At 37.4% G+C, this 18,460-nt stretch overlaps 1 protein-coding gene across 1 annotated transcript in view; it reads right to left on the bottom strand.

Annotated features, from left to right (window-relative positions):
- The window catches only part of LOC133643429 (acidic mammalian chitinase-like), a 35,871-nt gene extending 20,314 nt beyond the window's left edge, over positions 1-15,557 (bottom strand). Inside the window, exon 1 of the mRNA XM_062037999.1 lies at positions 15,456-15,557. The gene's annotated coding sequence lies outside the window, so the exon portion shown is untranslated. The remainder of the gene's footprint in view (positions 1-15,455) is intronic.
- Positions 15,558-18,460: the final 2,903 nt, after the last annotated feature.

Here is an 18,460-nt window from a genome sequence, read left to right as displayed (position 1 = left end):
CCCTTAACAGCAGGCCCGGCCGACCTGTCTGACAACCCTGTAAATGTGTGTTGGTCATGTAGGATGTCTTTTTGTTATTTTTTGTGATGTGTAATGTCTATTGTTCAAATGTACGGCAGTGACAATGAATTTCCCCAAGGGGACCAATAAATCTAAATCTAAATATATAATAAAATACATATTTATATATAGCTAGAATTCACTGAAAGTCAAGTATTTATTTTATTTATGTGTGTATATATATATATATATATATATATATATATATATATATATATATATATATATATATATATATATATATATATATATATATATAAGAAATACTTGAATTTAAGTATTTAAGTAAGCACACACACACACACACACACACACACACACACACACACACACACACACACACACACTCACACACACACACACACACACACACACACACACACACACACACACACACACACACACACACACACACACACACACACACACACACCCACACATGCGTTGCTATTGTAACCCGAGTCAAACGTGAGGTCAAACCAGACCCACTTCCTGGGCTGAGGGGGGCAGTACTGCCTCGACGTACAAGTTTAATTAGTTCTTGGACGGAGCTCGTAACTCAAAATATTCATACCTCAAATCAATATTCCCCTTTGAAATTAATTAAACATGCTTTTTAATTTTAAAAAAAGCCACAAACTTCTAGATAAAAAATTTTCTACGAAAACCATAGAATTGAAAGTAGTATGCATAACTACAGTAGTTTTATGAAGTAATGTAATAATAATGATTGTCTTGATAACTAGTCAAATGTTTAATATTGACATTGATTGGACATGGGTTGAATATCAAATAGAGCATTATGTACTAAATCTATCTGAATAAACAGATATATGATTTCACAATGTGCAATGTAATAATCCAACATCAATAGGTTGTGTGATAAATAATTATCTCGCTCTGTTATTAACCATTGACCATCTTAATCTTATTCAGCTGATTATGGTTTTCCATTCAGCACTTAGGAGATAAGTGTGCAGCTATCAGTTGACATGTTGTGCGATGGAAAGTAGTGTCCAACAACAAATCAACTCTGAACAAAGATGCACATTGTGTGTGTTGCCATGGTCAGAACACAAACATACTTTTTATTCACAAAACACAAAGTCAGTTGTAAAAAGTGCAGGTTTTTTTAATGATGTCAATTGATTCAAATGGTAATTATTATTATTATTAGTATTATTGAAATTATACACATTTTACACTGAGAGCACAGATTCATCAAATTCATTTTGTCCCTTCAACATTTGTGTAATTGATAAGAAATAAACATGTTGGTGTAGTTTATTAAAATTAATAGTACACTACTCACTAGGCCTAAACTTTATTCAAACCAGCAACGTCAGCGCAAACGTATCACAACTTATCACTTGCTAATAATTGCAAAATACTAACTTATAGGGTGGTAAACATTTTTGTGATGGACGATTTGATACACATCTCGTTACATGGGTTATGATACGATTAAAAAACAATCTATTTAAAAAAACAAGCGATTTGATAAGATTCGATACGGTTTATGAATGATTCCATTCTATGGTTAACGTTTGTTGACGGACACATTCTTTTTTCACACCACTAAAGAACAAAAACATTCCTTCCTGTGATTAAAGTACGCTCATTCTACTGTTGGACAGTGTTTGGAATAACGGCGTTATACAATAACACCGTTATAAAATAATGGCGTTACTTTTACTAGTAACAACTAATCTAATTATTCACTTTTTTACGTACGTTGCAACACCGTTAGCGATACGTTTGATGTAACGTGGCACGCTACTTTTGATGTGTTTTATGTCAACATGACAGTGCCAGAAGCACAGCAAGTGCAATGCAGGAAATCATGTTTTTATTCGTGAAAGCAACAACCAGCGCCACACTAAAATGAACTGGATGTCAAATAGAATGAGGCAACATCACACAGCAGAACAACATGTACAAAACCCAAAACCAGTGAAGTTGTCACGTTGTGTAAATGGTAAATAAAAACAGAATGAAATGATTTGCAAGTACTTTTCAAACTATATTCAATTGAATAGACTTCAAAGACAAGATATTTTTAATGTTCGAATATTTTTTTGCAAATATTAGCTCATTTGGAATTTGATGCCTGCAACATGTTTAAAAAACGCTGGCACAAGTGGCAAAAAAGACTGAGAAAGTTGAGGAATGCTCACCAAACACTTATTTGGAACATTCCATAGGTGAACAGGCTAATTGGGAACAGGTGGGTGCCATGATTGGGTATAAAAACAGCTTCCATGAAATGCTCAGTCATTCACAAACAAGGATGGGGCGAGGGTCACCACTTTGTGAACAAATGCGTGAGCAAATTGTCCAACAGTTTAAGAACAACATTTCTCAACCAGCTATGGCAAGGAATTTAGGGATTTCACCATCTACGGTCAGTAATATCATCAAAAGGTTCAGAGATCCTGGAGAAATCACTGCACGTAAGCGATGATATTACGGACCTTCGATCCCTCAGGCGGTACTCCATCAAAAAGCGACATCAGTGTGTAAAGGATATCATCACATGGGCTCAGGAATACTTCAGAAAACCACCATCAGTATCTACAGTTTGTCGCTACATCTGTAAGTGCGAGTTAAAACTCTACTATGCAAAGCCAAAGCCATTTATCAACAACACCCAGAAACGCCGCTGGCTTCGCTTGGCCCGAGCTCATCTAAGATGGACTGATGCAAAGTGTAAAAGTGTTCTGCGGTCTGACGAGTCCACATTTCAAATTATTTTTGGAAACTGTGGACGTTGTGTCCTCCGGAACAAAGAGGAAAAGAACCATCCAGACTGTTATAGTTCAAAAGCCAGCATCTGTGATGGTATGGGGGTGTATTAGTGCCCAAGGCATGGGTAACTTACACATCTGTGAAGACGCCATTAATGCTGAAAGGTACATACAGGTTTTGGAGCAACATATGTTGCCATCCAAGCAACGTTATCATGGACGCCCCTGCTTATTTCAGCAAGACAATGCCAAGCCACGTGTTACAACAGCGTGGCTTCGTAGTGAAAGAGTGCGGGTACTAGACTGGCCTGCCTGTAGTCCAGACCTGTCTCCCATTGAAAATGTGTGGCGCAATATGATGCCTAAAATACCACAAATAATACCAACCTAAATACCAACTTTTTTGCAACGTGTTTCTGCCATTCAATTCTAAATTAATGATTATTTGCACAAAAAAAAAAGATTTTGCATTCTATTCAATTGAATATAAGTTGAAAAGGATTTGCAAATCATTTCATTCTGTTTTTATTTACGAATTATACTGTACAATGTTCCAACTTCTCTGGTTTTGAGTTTTGTAATACACACACACACACACACACACACACACACACACACACACACACACACACACACACACACACACACACACACACACACACACACACACACACGCACGCACACACACACACTACTTAGGGTTGGCAAAATAAGGGACACCTTGCGGGGCTGATTATTTTTGCCATTTTTATTTGTGTAAAAGGAGCTGTATAATATCCACAAAGGTTGAATGGAAGCAACTGGATTATTCTTGTTTGTTGAAGACACTTTAGAAGAGTCCAGTTGCATCCATTCAACCTTTGTGGATTATATGACCTGATAATCTAAACACACATACTTTATTATACTATTTGACGCCAACCTGAATTTAAACATAAAATATATATCTTTATATCTATATATACATCTTTCTCCACAGACATATGTCCTGCTTTGCTTAAAAAATAATAAATTCAATGTTCACGATGTTCATGATAGAACAGGTCTCCTACTTTTCATCACTATGAAACTTGACACAAACAAAGGACATCCAAGACAATAATATTTTTTTTATGTGACTGGCAAAATCAAATTTGTATTTAAATTTTCTTTACAAAACACACGTTCACTTCAAGAGTGTGTTCATTGTCTGAATGCTTTTTTGTGGTAATTTGTCATTACATAGAAGCCTAATGTCTGAATTGAACACTTACAGGAAAGACTTAAGACTTAAAGCAAATGTTATTTGACCCTTTGGTGAGTTACTGTATTACCAGCTACCTGTTGGTGAGTTTTGTAGTGCCTATATCATAAAGTTTAGTGTCACTATCATAAAGCTGCGGACAACTTTGATAAACAAAGAGTGATTAGAGGACAAGACAACAGCAGAGTTGCTAGGTAGTAAAGTAGAGTAGCGAAGACTGTTGTGAAGCTATTGTCATTCAATGGAGTCTTTTGATAGTTTACTGAATTTTTAAAATAAAATTACGAAACAATGTGCGTCCTTCGACAGCTCAATACAGAACGAGTACTTTAGTTTCTAAAAAAAGAACGATTCAGTTTTTTAAGGTAAGGGCAACCCTAACACCACTACTACAAGGGAATAATGAACAACAAATCAATTGCAATCCAAACAGGAAGATATGACAGCCATCGAGGCACATTCAATCTACTTAACCAGAGGCAACACAACAGAGCTGCCGTCACAGCTGACAATCAGTCGCTGCTAAGCTAAGTGTTAGATCTCTGATCTTCTCTACAAAGTCAATTGAGTTTTGGACATGATGTGGAGTTTTGCCAACCTAAGGTGTTTAGATGTTGGCCACATACTCAGCAATAGTGTATGTCACAGAGTTAATGCTGCTGACAATGGGTCTGAGGGGAGCCCCTTATTTGTGTATTTTTGGAAGGCCATAAATACCTGTGATGTGGTGTTGTCCCGATACCAATATTTTGGTACCGGTACTAAAATTATTTCGATACTTTTCGGTACTTTTCTAAATAAAGGGGACCACTAAAATTTTTATTATTGGCTTTATTTGAACAAAAAATCTTAATGTACATTAAACATATATTTCTTATTGCAATTGTGTCCTTAAACAAAAAATAGTGAACATACTACACAACTTGTATTTTAGTAGTAAGTAAGCAAACAATGGCTCCTAACTTAGCTGCTGACATATGCAGTAACATATTGTGTCATTTATCATTCTATTATTTTGTCAAAACTATTAAAGACGAGTGGTAGAAAATGAATTATTAATATACTTGTTCATTTACTGTTAATATCTGCTTACTTTCTCTTTTAACATGTTCTATCCACACTTCTGTTAAAATGTAATAATCACTTATTCTTCTATTGTTTGATACTTTACATTAATTTTGGATGATACCACACATTTGGGTATCAATCTGATACAAAGTCGTTACAGGATTGGTCATATTCAAAGTCCTCATGTGTCCAGGGACATATTTCCTGAGTTTATAAACATAATATGCATTAAAAAAAAGACGAAAGAAGATGCTGTGATGCCAAAAAATATCGATGTAATCGTAGTAGTATCGACTAGATACGCTCCTGTACTTGGTATCATTACAGTGGACCGGTACTTTTCAGAGGCGGTATAGTACCGAATATGATTTATTAGTATCGCTATATATATATATATATATATATATATATATATATATATATATATATATATATATATATATATATATATATATATATATATATATATATAGTATATGTGGGTATACATATATACACTATATTGCCAAAATTATTTGGCCACCTGCCTTGACTCACATATGAACTTGAAGTGCCATCCCATTCCTAACCCATAGGGTTCAATATGATGTGCGTCCACCTTTTGCAGCTATTACAGCTCCAACTCTTCTGGGAAGGCTGTCCACAAGGTTGGAATTTGTTTATAGGAATTTTCAACCATTCTTCCAAAAGCACATTGATGAGGTCACACACTGATGTTGGTCGAGAAGGCCTGGCTCTCAGTCTCCGTTCTAATTCATCCCAAAGGTGTTCTATCAGGTTCAGGTCAGGACTCTGTGCAGGTCAGTCAAGTTCATCCACACCAGACTCTGTAATCCATGAAGAGGAAGGGGCCCGCTCCAAACTGTTCCCACAAGGTTGGGAGCATGGAATTGCTCAAAATGTTTTGCTATCCTGGAGCATTTAAAGTTCTTTTCACTGGAACTACGGGGCCAAGCCCAACTCCTGAAAAACCACCCCACACCATAATTTTTTTTCCACCAAATTTCACACTCGGCACAATGCAGTCCGAAATGTACCGTCCTTCTGGCAACCTCCAAACCCAGACTCGTCCATCAGATTGCCAGATGGAAAAGCGTGATTCATCACTCCAGAGAACACGTCTCCACTGCTCTAGAGTCCAGTGGCGACGTGCTTTACACCACTGCATCCGACGCTTTGCATTGGACTTGGTGATGTATGGCTTAGATGCAGCTGTTCGGCCATGAAAACCCATTTCATGAAGCTCTCTGCGTACTGTACGTGGGCTAATTGGAAGGTCACATAGAGTTTGGAGCTCTGGAGCAACTGACTGTGCAGAAAGTCTTTGCACTATGCGCTTCTGCATCCGCTGACCCCTCTCTGTCAGTTTACGTGGCCTACCACTTGGTGGCTGAGTTGCTGTTGAGCAGACAGTTGACTTTGGAATATTTAGGAGCGAGGACATTTCACGACTGGATTTGTTGCACATGTGGCATTCTATGACAGTTCCACGCTGGAAATCACTGAGAGCGGCCCATTCTTTCACAAATGTTTGTAGAAACAGTTTCCATGCCTTAGTGCTTGATTTTATACACCTGCGGCCGGGCCAAGTGATTAGGACACCTGATTCTCATCGTTTGCATAGCTGGCCAAATACTTTTGGCAATATAGTGTATATATATATATATATATATATATATATATATATATATATATATATATATATATATATATATATATATATATATATATATATATATATATATATATATATATATATATATATATATATATATATATATATAAAATCATAATTTTGCTTAGTCAAGCTGAATATTTGTTTTGTGTGTCTGTCAGATATCACAAAAGAGGATGCATTGGTCATCTATATCATAATATAACACTCACTGATTAGACATCATAAAAATAAGTAATTTAATATCACCAAGCAACATATTTGCGATAAGACAATCATTCTACATAACAGGGCAAACCCCAGATTCAGCACCTTTTTAGTCAATATTTGTTTATTTAAATTTAACATTAGTTTTGTTTGTTTGAATGTAATATTTACTTTGTCAAGTTTGATTATTTGTTGAGTCAAGTTGAGTATTTGATTCCGTCCATTTTCTACTGCTGGTCCCTCTCGAGGTTGCATGGGCGACCCCGACACGACAGCGCGGCTGGATCATTATACAGGTCTGCAGTACCTGGAGGAGCTGAGGTCAAAAATGAAGGACTCCTAACTTGGAGGAGCCCAACCACAGTCTTGTATTCCTTATTTCTCTGTCTGGGTGTGTGTTAAATCAGGATAGTACAACCTGACCATGTAAGGAGATGTTCGTGTGTAAGTGACTGGGAAGACAACAGATGTATGCCATAACTTGTACGTTGACATTAAGATAAGCATGGAATCTCTAGAGCTATCGCTTTTGCATTCCGAAGTCTGGTTTTATTGCTTCTTCTCGTGAGAGAGCTAATTCTAGTCCACATGCAAATATCCAACTAAGGCTCCTAAATTTATTATGGGCTCAAACATTATTTACTCAAACCTGGTGGTTCGCTTTCTCCCAGTTGAAACATTCACAATATGTACAACATAATATCAGTTAATAATTCACTTCAGCAGTTTTACCCTCACCAGCGGTGATGACCCCCTAAAAGCAGGTTGCGACGCCTGAGAAATGGCATCCCACAGGGATCAGTCCTGGTTCAACATCTACAAACACGACCTGCCAAAAAATGTGCACATGCGGATGACTTGCCAGTCATGCATTTTGCAAGAAACTGGCAGGCATTAGAGAGATATCTTGCCCAGGTCATGGCCACTTTATCTACTTACCTCCAGAAATGGAAGCTGAGGCCCAGTGTAACCAAAACAGTCACAGCAGCCTTCCATCTAAGTTAAAGTACCAATGATTGTCACACACACACTAGGTGTGGTGAAATTTGTCCTCTGCATTTGACCCATCACCCTTGTTCACCCCCTGGGAGGTGAGGGGAACAGTGGGCAGCAGTGGTGGCCGCGCTCGGGAATAATTTTTTGTGATTTAACCCCCAATTCCGACCCTTGATGGTAAGTGCCAAGCAGAGAGGTAATGGCTCCCATTTTTATAGTCTTTGGTATGAGTCGGCCGGGGTTTGAACTCACAACCTACCGATCTCAGGGCGGACACTCTAACCACTAGGCCACTGAGTAGGCTCTTTACAATAGGGAGGCACAACGTGCGCCTAACATCACTGTTGACGGACATACTCTGCCAAACCAACATACCTCTGCATTAAGTTGGACAGGGCACTCACGTTTCGCCGACACCTGGAGTCACTGCGCACAGACCTAACAACACACGTTGGGCTTCTGAGGTGACTGGTTGGACATAGCTACCCTTGAGTACTGCACAACTGCTGGGTGTTGTAGTGCTCACACATGTCTCAAGATAAACCAATAAACGATGCGTTGCGCTTAGTGACTGGATGCCTGCGTCCCACACCAATGGACAATCTGTTTGTATTAGCAGGTATCCAACCATCTGAGCTTTGTCGTAAGAGGGCCACACTGTCTAATCTTCTGCGTGACCGGCTTCTGACTCCTGTTCTTAGAGGACATCGGCAGCTTAAATTGAGACACCCATTTTGTCCCCTCTTTGCACTTGAATTGCTAAACAACCTTAACCAGTCAAGCACCAATGGAGTGTTGTATACTTGATGGTCGTGCCACTCTCCCAGGACAGAGTTACTGTGTGATGCGTGATGCGCCAAGAAGACGCCAACGAGGAATCGTCGAACAAAAATATTTATTTGTTTCAGCGAGCCTTCAGACCGGAACTGCAGTTTCCAGGAGAAACTGCTGTCTTCTCTGACCACTGTCCTTAAATACCTTTTACACGAAGACCCTTGCTCTTTGTAGTTCTCGCCTTGGAGCTGGTTAGTCTGGCCAGTCAATCTTTCCCTGACATTTATCCTCTGATCAGTTTGAGTCGGGTGACCTCCGAACCCTGATCTCTACTCCTACCGGTGGGGGCTTCCAAACAGATGTCGTTATTGTGTTTACACTTCCTCCTAAAATCCAACTGCTGCTATCCCTTAAGTTCCTTAATGTCCTGAGGGCAAAAGCCCCGACTCTCTGGAGAGTTTGTGATGGACATGTGCAATTTTCAGCTTCATAGAATAATCCTCTAAATCAGGGGTCACCAACGCGGTGCCCGCGGGCAACAGGTCGCCCGTAAGGACCAGATGAGTTGCCCGCTGGCCTGTTCTAAAAATAGCTCAAATAGCAGCACTTACCAGTGAGCTGCCTCTATTTTTTAAATTGTATTTATTTACTAACAAGCTGGTCTCGCTTTGCTCGACATTTTTAATTCTAAGAGAGACAAAACTCAAATAGAATTTGAAAATCCAAGAAAATATTTTAAAGACTTGGTCTTCACTTGTTTAAATAAATTCATTTATTTTTTTACTTTGCTTCTTATAACTTTCAGAAAGACAATTTTAGAGAAAAAATACAACCTTAAAAATGATTTCAGGATTTTTAAACACATATACCTTTTTACCTTTTAAATTCCTTCCTCTTCTTTCCTGACAATTCAAATCAATGTTCAAGTAAATTTATTTTTTTTATTGTAAAGAATAATAAATATATTTTAATTTTATTCTTCATTTTAGCTTCTGTTTTTTCGACGAAGAATATTTGTGAAATATTTCTTCAAACTTATTATGATTAAAATTCAAAAAAATTATTCTGGCAAATCTAGAAAATCTGTAGAATCAAATTTAAATCTTATTTCAAAGTCTTATGAATTTCTTTTAAAATTTTTGGTGCAAAGTAATTCATGATTTGTTAAAAAAATGTTAGTGGCTAGCTAGTTAAAATCGGATATTGTGATTTCACAAGACTGTCTTAGAAGTGATCATTTGAAAATGTTCAATTTGAAAAATGTGCACTTAGAGAAAATATAAAAATAAAGTGTTGCATATTGATATTTATCTGTTTCTATATATATTTATTGTGAGAAATCATTAAGATGATCAGTGTTTCCACAAAGATAAATATCATTAATTATTAATAATAACATAGAGTTAAAGGTAAATTGAGCTAATTGGCTATTTCTGGCAATTTATTTAAGTGTATATCAAACTGGTAGCCCTTCGCATTAATCAGTACCCAAGAAGTAGCTCTTGGTTTCAAAAAGGTTGGTGACCCCTGTTCTAAATGATTCTGTGACCAAATACAAACACATGCTACTTCACAATCATATAAGAAAATTGTATACGGTATAATTTACCACAATAGCAAACTGGGCGGATTACAAATTGGATGTGGAGTGGCAAGAAAACTCTTCCAGACTCTATGCTTTCATCCCAAAGGTCAGCACATCAACATCGGGAATATGCTTTCGCTGTCCCGCTTGGGTCAGGCTGAACCGCTTTCAAACTGGCGTCGGCCTCTTACGCTCAACGATGCACAAATGGGGTATGGCTTCCACTGCGGCCTATGAGTGTGGTGCACAGGAGCAGACCGCAGAACCCGTGATAACATCCCGCCCCAAACATCGAGAACTTGCTCAGTTGGCTGACAACACATACCTAGTTATATCCTGGTTCTTGACAAACAGCATCTTCCTCCAAATGAAGAATATTTAATTAATCAAATGTAATATTTGTTTGGTCAAATTGCAGTATTTTTTTTAGTCATGTTGAATATTTGTTGTCAGGAACTCGCATTGCTGCAGTAGTTGTGAGCCCATGATGTAAAGACAGGAGAGGGCTCGCAGGAAAAACAGTAATTGAATCAACGTTAGCGCAGTAAGAGCAGGTAGATCAAAACCGTGCACACACTTGTGCACAAGAAATGGCAATACTATTAGTTAACAGTTAATGCACCAGCACCGTCGCTGGCATATAAAGTACTCCGATGGTGATTGTAAACAAGTCCGTGTCCTATTCACCAAACTGAGGCAGGTGTGCCAATCAGCGCTCCACACTGGCTGTGACGAGCAAGGAGGCGCACAGGAAGTGGAAAGAACTAAGGACGGAAGGAGTGCTGAAACAGAAATAAACACTAAACACAGTAAAATAATCACAAAACACTCACTGTGACATTTGGTCTATCAAGTTCAATGTTTCTTTTTTCAAGTTGAATATTTGATTAGTCAAGAAGAATTTTTATTTAGTTAAATTTGTTGTTCATTCAGTCAAGTTGAACATCTGTTTTGTCAAGTTGAATATTTGATTAGTCAAGAAGAATATTTATTTAGTTAAAGGCCTACTGAAACCCACTACTACCGACCACGCAGTCTGATAGTTTATATATCAATGATGAAATCTTAACATTGCAACACATGCCAATACGGCCGGGTTAACTTATAAAGTGCAATTTTAAATTTCCCGCGAAACTTCCGGTTGAAAACGTCTATGTATGATGACGTTTGCGTGTGACGTCAATGGTTGAAGCGGAAGTATTGGGACACATTGTATCCCAATACAAACAGCTCTGTTTTCATCGCAAAATTCCACAGTATTCTGGACATCTGCGTTGGTGAATCTTTGGCAATTTGTTTAATGAACAATGGAGACTGCAAAGAAGAAAGCTGTAGGTGGGATCGGTGTATTAGCGGCTGGCTGCAGCAACACAACCAGGAGGACTTTGAGTTGGATAGCAGACGCGCTATCCGACGCTAGCCGCCGACCGCATCGATGATCTGGTGAAGTCCTTCGTCGCGCCGTCGATCGCTGCAACGCAGGTGAGCACGGGTGTTGCTGAGCAGATGAGAGCTGGCGTAGGTGGAGAGCTAATGTTTTTAGCATAGCTCTGTCGAGGTCCCGTAGCTAAGTTAGCTTCAATGGCGTCGTTAGCAACAGCATTTCTAGGCTTCGCCAGGCGGTACAGCATTAACCGTGTGGTTACAGGTCCAGAGTTTGGTAGTATTGTTGATCTTCTGTCTATCCTTCCAGTCAGGGGCTTATTTCTTTTGTTTCTATCTGCATTTAAGCACGATGCTATCACGTTAGCTCCGTAGCTAAAGTGCTTCGCCGATGTATTGTCGTGGAGATAAAAGTCACTGTGAATGTCCATTTCGCGTTCTCGACTCTCATTTTCAAGAGGATATAGTATCCGAGGTGGTTTAAAATACAAATCCGTGATCGACAATAGAAAAAGGAGAAAGTGTGGAATCCAATGAGCCAGCTTGTACCTAAGTTACGGTCAGAGCGAAAAAAGATACATCCTGCACTGCACTCTAGTCCTTCACTCTCACGTTCCTCATCCACGAATCTTTCATCCTTGCTCAAATTAATGGGGTAATCGTCGCTTTCTCGGTCCGAATCGCTCTCGCTGCTGGTGTAAACAATGGGGAAATGTGAGGAGCCTTTCAACCTGTGACGTCACGCTACTTCCGGTACAGGCAAGGCTTTTTTTTTATCAACGACCAAAAGTTGCGAACTTTATCGTCAATGTTCTCTACTAAATCCTTTCAGCAAAAATATGGCAATATCGCGAAATGATCAAGTATGACACATAGAATGGATCTGCTATCCCCGTTTAAATAAGAACATTTCATTTCAGTAGGCCTTTAAATTTGCTATTTATTCAATCAAGTTGAATATCTGTTTTGTCAAGTTGAATATTTGATTGGTCAAGTAGAAAATGGATTTGGTTAAATTTAATAATTGTTGTTAATAATTGTTCAAACAAGTTAAATATTTGATTAGTCAAATGTAATATTTGTTTCGTCTAGTTGAATATTTGATTAGTCAAATGTAATATGTGTTAGTCAAGTTGAATATTTGTTTGGTTTAATCAAATTTAATATTTGTTTAGTCAAGTTGATTATTTGATTAGTCAAATGTTTATTGTTTATTGAATGGATCCCCATTAGCTGACGCCAAGGCGACCGCTAGTCTTCCTGGGGTTCATATAGGAGCATACAAAATAAAAATACAAAGAATGCATACATTACCAAACATTATACAAAAGAAATGTACAACATGAGATAAAAAAGCTAGTTAAGCACAGTATTAAAAATGAATGTCATGTGTCATATTACAAATAATAATATTTGTTTAGTCAAGTTGAATATTTGATTAGTCAAATGTAATATTTGTTTAGTCAAGTTGAATATTTGATTTGTCAAATGTAATATTTGTTTAGTCAAGTTGAATATTTGATTAGTCCAATTTTATATTTGTTTAGTCAAGTTGAATATTTTATTAGTCACATTTATTATGTGTTAGTCAAGTTTAATATTTGTTTGGTTTAATCACATTTAATATTTGTTTTGTCAAGTTTAATATTTTTTAGTTAAGTATTTGATTAGTCAAATGTAATATTTGTCTAATCAAGTTGAGTATTTCTTGAGTCAAGTTGAATATTTTTTAGTTAAGTATTTGATTAGTCAAATGGAATATTTATATAATAAAGTTGAATATTCCTTGAGTCAAGTTGTTCATTTGTTTAGTCAAATGTAATATTTTTGGTCAAGTTGAATATTTTTTTACTCAAATGTAATATTTGTTTAGTCAAATTGATTATTTCTTTAGTCAAATTTACTATTTATTCAGCAAATGTAATATTGGTTTGGTTAATTGAATATCTCTTTAGTCAAATGTAGTATTTGTTTAGTCAAGTTGAATATTTATTTAGTCAAATTTAACATTTCAGTCAAATTTAATATTTATTTAATCAAGTTGAATATTTGATTAGCCAAATTGAATATTTGTTTAGTCAAGTTGAATATTTGTTTTGTCAAATGTAATATTTGTTTAGTTAGTTTGAATATTTGATTAGTCAACTTTAATATTTGTTTCGTCAAGTTAAATATTTGTTTAGAGTATGGATATCATGACTGTGTGTATTTTATTCCGAAATAAATTCCACTCGAGCAGCTTTGGTTGAGGGCTGGCATCTTTATTTCTACACTGTGTGTGTGTGTGTGTGTGTGTGTGTGTGTGTGTGTGTTTGTGTGTAAAAAAACACATCATGCTATCAAGAAAATGTTGAAGTACATGAAGATAATGCGTCGATGTTGCATCATGACAGCGTGAATGAGTGATTACAGTCATTTTTTTGATAATATTGTTTTCAGAGGTCTTGTGCGACATGAAACAGTTTGGTATTTATTGAAATGCCATCTTTCATCTTATCTGCCCCATATACGCTCATAAAACGTATAATCTCCAATGTTAATGTTTACCACGCGATGACGCATTCTCTGTCAGAAATTGCGCATTCTTCTCAAATACTCTTAATTCTACCATCTACTGTATGCCAGTTATATTGTTCTCTATCAGTTCAGCGTGTTGAGTTGAAGTATGGCGATAAGCTCGATGAGAACATGCAAGTAATAAATAACTGTACAGAGGTTATAGTTTTAAAACAATGTATGGAAGACTTTGACATATATCAGTATCTTACAGTATCTTACGGCATGCATACATTATTTTACAGTATGCATACAGTAAGTATACAGCATCTTACTGTAGGTATACAGTATTTTAGAGGATAGTATGTGAAGTTTTACAGTGTAGTTTTTTTGTTTACAGAAATGATTTCTTAAAACTGTTTCTATCCTACTCTGTAAAAAAATCTAAATGGTTGCTGCGGTTATCAGTAGACTACCATGGAAAATATGACTGCACTGTAAAACTAGACATGATATACAGTAATAACAATGATAATAATAATAATAATGGATTAGATTTATATAGCGCTTTTCTAGACACTCAAAGTATAGGCGGGGTCGCTCCTGGCTAAATTGGGGCCCTAAACAGAATTTTATTGAGCGTCCATCAATCAAAGTTTACTTATATAGCCCTTAATCACAAATGTCTCAAAGGGCTGTAGAAGCCACAACGAAATCCTCGGCTCAGATCCCACATCATGCTCATACATGGGTTCATGGGAACAACGAGAAACCATGGAGGGGACCGCAGATGTGGGGTTTAACTGTAAACCAATCACATTGCAGCTGATCAATGACTGTAGTAATTGTGGTGGCAATCACTTGGCAAACAGGAATAAAGACCCAGCGTTTGGCCAACAATGCAATGCATGCAAACAAATTAATCACTTCGGCAAATCCAAACTGCAATTTGTCAGGCAAATACTAAGAAAGACACTAAACCAAGTGGTTATGGGAAAAGAGGCGAGTGACATTGAAACCTACCATGTAAATAGTAACACTGGACTTAATAGTAGATTCAGCTTGCGCACAAACACAGGAAGAAGAAGAGACTTTCATTAGCTTACAGATTAATGACACAGTTGAAATAAAAGATGACACCCGTGCAAAGTCCTCTCAGCAAAGACTTTGGAAATAGGGAAAAGAAAAGAACAAATACAGCCATGCAGTGAGCCTACTAACCTTGTTGCATATGGTGGTAGTAAGATTCAGACTCTGGGATTTGTTGGCCAATGCTGTCCTCTAGGGGCCAAATGTACTTCCATTGCTTGGTCTTAATCAGGGGTACCCAAACTACGGCCCGCGGGCCGGATCCGGCCACCCAGCATCCAAAATCCGTCCCACAGGAAGTCCCAAGTTAAAAAAAAAGTTGTTGTTTTTTAAAATTTTTTTTTAATCTTTCCTTTCTAATCCATTTTCTACCGCTTGTTACTCTTGGTGTCTCCTAGCCGCTCAGGCAAATCATATTGTCTAAAAATTAATTTTCCCATCGATAACGTGACAATGTTAAATGTTGATGAACATCAATGTTAATTTACACTACCGTTCAAAAGTTTGGGGTCATCCAAACAATTTTGTGGAATAGCCTTCATTTCTAAGAACAAGAATAGACTGTCGAGTTTTAGATAAAAGTTCTCTTTTTCTGGCCATTTTGAGCGTTTAATTGACCCCACTAATGTGATGCTCCAGAAAGTCAATCTGCTCAAAGGAAGGTCAGTTTTGTAGCTTTTGTAACGAGCTAAACTGTTTTCAGATGTGTGAACATGATTGCACAAGGGTTTTCTAATCATCAATTAGCCTTCTGAGCCAATGAGCAAACACATTGTACCATTAGAACACTGGAGTGATAGTTTCTGGAAATGGGCCTCTATACACCTATGTAGATATTGCACCAAAAACCAGACATTTGCAGCTAGAATAGTCATTTACCACATTAGCAATGTATAGAGTGTATTTATTTAAAGTTAAGGCTAGTTTAAAGTTATTTTCATTGAAAAGTACAGTGCTTTTCCTTCAAAAATAAGGACATTTCAATGTGACCCCAAACTTTTGAACGGTAGTGTATGTTAAATGACAAAACGGATTATAAAGACAATGTATATATATATATATATATATATATATATATATATATATATATATATATATATATATATATATATATATATATATATATATATATATATATATATATATATATATATATATACATATACAGCCTGGCCCCCGGCCAATTTTTTTTAACCCAATGCGGCCCCCGAGTCAAAAAGTTTGGGGACCCCTGGTCTTAATGCTTTATTATGGATGGGACTTGTATCTCTTATCTCTCAGCAAAGAAGTCCACCAAGTGAGTAGCGCCACTGTTCACTCAGCAAATCAAAAGTGAATGTAATGACCTTTTCACAGATGAGCTCGGAAATCTACCGTATTTTTCGCACTATAAGTCGCAGTTTTTTTCATAGTTTGGCACTTATGCAACTTATACTCAGGAGCAATGTTCCCTCTAATTTTTCCATGTGTGTGAGCAAACGCAAAAACTCCCTGAGCATTCAGTGGAGCCCATGTGAGCAACATCAGACATGCACACTGTGGCTACACCAGCAGCACACCTGTCCCAAACCTGACTAAATAACAAGTTCAATCTCCATCCATTTATCCATTTTCTACCGCTTGTCCCTTTCGGGGTCGCTGGAGCCTATCTCAGCTGCATTCGGGCGGAAGGCGGTGTACACCCTGGACAAGTCCCCACCTCATCGCAGGGCCAACACAGACAGACAGACAACATTCTCTTATTATTATAATCAAATGACAGCAGTCATTTCCTTTTCTAATATAAGGGTTCAGGCCCACTTACAATGACAATAACAAAAAATGTTGTTTTTCATGTGGGGATGGCGTGGCGAGGTTGATAGAGTGGCCGTGCCAGCAATCGGAGGGTTACTGGTTACTGGGGTTCAATCCCCACCTTCTACCATCCTAGTCATGTCCGTTGTGTCCTTGAGCAAGACACTTCACCCTTGCTCCTGATGGGTGCTGGTTAGCGCCTTGCATGGCAGCTCCTGCCATCAGTGTGTGAATGTGTGTGTGAATGGGTGAATGTGGAAATACTGTCAAAGCGCTTTGAGTACTTTGAAGGTAGAAAAGCGCTATACAAGTATAACCCATTTATCATTATTTATTTATGAACTGTGTACTTGTATTGTTTGTCTGGGTGGAGGTCCTGCTTTGGAAATAATGTGTACCCCTTTCAGACATTGCATTTAGTTCCCATTAAAACATTCACATGTTGCACAATGAGATGTAAGCAGGGGATCATGTGTACATTCCTGCAACTTCCTGTTTGTAAAAAATATTTTTTTATTAGTATTTATTTAATATACAAACAGCATTTCATGATTAATATTTATAAATTAAGATTCCTAATAAATGACATTAAAATAAGCACACATTTGATTGGTAAATCATAGTGTAACGACCTGGAATGACACTTAATGTGTGGTGTTGGAGTTGTCCGACTTTTTGTGTGGCTGTAAACGCATCACTGGCTAAGTGCCATATGTGCATGTGTTGGCGCGAGTGAGAAAGAGCGAGCGGCTGCTGTTGATATAACAAAGTTGCTTTTGGTCTGGTTTGTACTGCAGAAAATGACCGCTTTTGCTACATAACATTTTTTTTATTAATGTTTTGGTGATGTGTTTATGGCTGACAATAAAGAGTTTTGCTCAGTAAAGTGATGGATGGAATTCATGTCCTCAAAGCGTCTCGACAGACGTTACAATATTTGAACAATGATGACGAAAACTGTTTTCTCTGTCGTGTCCGTGTGTCGAAAATTGTTATGCGCTTATTTTTTTATTTGATTTTGTGCGTGGCATAGATTTGCCGTGCGCAGAGGACGCTTGAGCAGTGCACAATTGCACAGGCGCGCACCTTAGAGGGAACGTTGCTCAAATTATTAACACATTACCGTAAAATATCAAATAATATTATTTAGCTCATTCACGTAAGAGACTAGACGTATAAGATTTCATGGGATTTAGCGATTAGGAGTGACAGATTGTTTGATAAACATATAGCATGTTCTATATGTTATAGTTATTTGAATGACTCTTACCATAATATGTTACGTTAACATACCAGGCACGTTCTCAGTTGGTTATTTATGCGTCATATAACGTACACTTATT

This window comes from Entelurus aequoreus, linkage group LG26 (assembly GCF_033978785.1).
Source record: "Entelurus aequoreus isolate RoL-2023_Sb linkage group LG26, RoL_Eaeq_v1.1, whole genome shotgun sequence".
NCBI lineage: Eukaryota > Metazoa > Chordata > Actinopteri > Syngnathiformes > Syngnathidae > Entelurus > Entelurus aequoreus.
Note: the sequence above shows the minus strand (reverse complement) of the source record. Positions and strands in the feature narration are given on the sequence as shown.